The sequence below is a fragment of the Lipotes vexillifer genome, unplaced genomic scaffold (genome assembly GCF_000442215.2).
Source record: "Lipotes vexillifer unplaced genomic scaffold, Lipotes_vexillifer_v1.1 scaffold1822, whole genome shotgun sequence".
In the NCBI taxonomy this organism is placed as follows: Eukaryota; Metazoa; Chordata; class Mammalia; order Artiodactyla; family Lipotidae; genus Lipotes; species Lipotes vexillifer.
The window spans coordinates 22270-24238 of NW_006791794.1; the positions used below are offsets into that span (position 1 = coordinate 22270).

The following is a 1969-nucleotide window of genomic DNA, read 5'->3' on the forward strand; positions in this document are numbered from 1 at the left end:
CAGTTTTGAAGCCAATGATTTAGCAGTACATTAAAAATAAAAATTGTAATAGTACTTATAAGTAGTAAATATTGAGATTATTAATCACAAAAGGTGATTTCTTGGATCCGGGCTGCTCGGCCGCAGGCTGCCTCCAGCGCCATGGGATGTAGTGTGGGGTCTGCAGCCCTCAGCAGAGCTTCCCCCCCCCCGCCCCCCCACCGCCTGTCTTCCACCACAGGGAACTCTCTGCCCCCTGGGGCCGAGAGACCCCACCCTTTCCCCAAGCTGAAGCCGCAGGGCATTGAGGTACCAGCCAGATGTCTTCTCACAAAGGACCTGTGGTGGCCCAGGGCAATGGTGCTCCTGCCAGGAATAGGGAGGCTGACACAGTGGAGCTGGCTGAGCTGGGCCCCCTGCTAGAGGAGCAAGGCCAGCAGGGTGTCACCAGCCCAAGCAAAGCTGAAGAGAAGCAGGCACGCCCAGTGCCTCAGGAAGAGTAGGAGGGGTGGGTGCTGACACTTCCCCTGCAAGCCCCCCATGCCATGGAGAAGATGGAGGAGTTTGTGCATAAGGTCTGGGAGGGGCGCTGGAGGGTCATCCCACACGACGTGCTCCCCGACTGGCTGAAGGACGACGACTACCTGCTGCACGGCCACAAGCCGCCCATGCCCTCCTTCCGGGCCTGCTTCAAGAGCATCTTCCGCATCCACACGGAGACGGGCAACTCCTGGACCCACCTGCTTGGTTTTGTGCTGTTTCTCTTTCTGGGAATCCTGACCACGCTCAGACCAAACACATACTTCATGGCCCCCCTCCAGGAGAAGGTGGTGTTCGCGATGTTCTTCCTGGGCGCGGGGCTCTGCCTCAGCTTCTCCTGGCTCTTTCACACCGTCTGCTGTCACTCAGAGCAGTGACAAACTGGATTATTTTCCAGCCCTTTTCCCAACTGGATCATTCAGGGATTGCCCTGCTGATTACAGGGAGCTTTGTCCCCTGGCTCTGTTACTCTTTCTACTGCTCCCACAGCCACGGCTCAGCTACCTCTCCAGCGTCGGTGTCCTGGGCATCTCTGCCATCACTGTGGCCCAGTGGGACCAGTTTGCCTCTCCTAAGCACCAGCAGACAAGAGCAGGGATGTTCCTGGCGCTTGGCTTGAGCAGCGTCGTGCCCACCGTGCACTTTACAATCGCGGAGGGCTTCGTCAAGGCCACCACGGCGGGCCAGATGGGCTGGTTCTTCCTCATGGCTGTGACGTACATCACCGGAGCTGGCCTTTATGCCACGTGGGTTCCTGAGCCCTTCTTCCCTGGAAAACTGGACATATGGTTCCAGCCTCATCAGATCTTCCACGTCCTGGAGGTGGCAGCCGCCTTCGTCCACTTCTACGGGGTCTCCAACTTTCAGGAGTCCCGATATTGCCTGGAAAGGGGCTGTACTGACGACTCCCTCCTCTGAGCCGCCCTGCAAGGGCACAGGAGGAGCTTCCCAAGTGGTTTTAAAAGAACTTCTTTGCTGAAGTGAGAGGAAGAGTCTAAGTTGTCTGTTTCGAGAAGAAACCTCTTAGAGAATTCAGTACCAACCGAGCTTCAGCCCACTTCACACTCACTGGGCAATAAACTATCCATTCCCCCGCTGAGAACATTGGGGATGGGCAGCCGCGGCCCCCTCAGTAAGGCAACTACTGTCCCCTCACAGAGACATAGCTTTGAAGCTCATGTTGAGATTTTACCCCTCCTCCAACCATTCTGGGGAAAATGATGGACTGGGACTCTTCAGAAATTCTGTTTCTGGAAGAAACTGTCCCTCCCTCACCCGGGTTTTGACTTTATAACCTGGCTTATAACAGGCCATCCGTTTTTGTAGCACACTTTTGAAAAACAATTATAGCCTCGTCCCATCTTTCTAGGGCCTGGACCTGCTCACACAGCACGAAGAACAAAGCCACCAACTTTTACACAGCCCGGCTAACCATGGAAGTATGTCCAGG

General features: G+C 55.4%; 1 pseudogene; it reads left to right on the top strand.

The window, feature by feature from the left end:
• Positions 1–299: 299 nt before the first annotated feature.
• LOC103072785 (adiponectin receptor protein 1 pseudogene) lies at positions 300–1437 on the top strand (annotated as a pseudogene).
• Positions 1438–1969: the final 532 nt, after the last annotated feature.